The following is a 209-nucleotide window of genomic DNA, read 5'->3' on the forward strand; positions in this document are numbered from 1 at the left end:
ATTAGCACGGCAAATCACGTCATGTTACTTCACTTTGTTTGTGAGGCACATTTTAAATCAACACGAGTTGCACCAAAGGGCTTCTCAGTCGAGGTTTAGAGATGGAAAATAAATTTGAAGAAATTCAAAGAAATAAGGAATACATAAAAGGAATGAAAGTGTGAGTGTGTGATGTATGGTTGGATGGTGGATAGACGGATAGACAGACC

The sequence above is a fragment of the Sprattus sprattus genome, assembly GCF_963457725.1.
Source record: "Sprattus sprattus genome assembly, chromosome: 15".
Classification (NCBI taxonomy): Eukaryota; Metazoa; Chordata; class Actinopteri; order Clupeiformes; family Clupeidae; genus Sprattus; species Sprattus sprattus.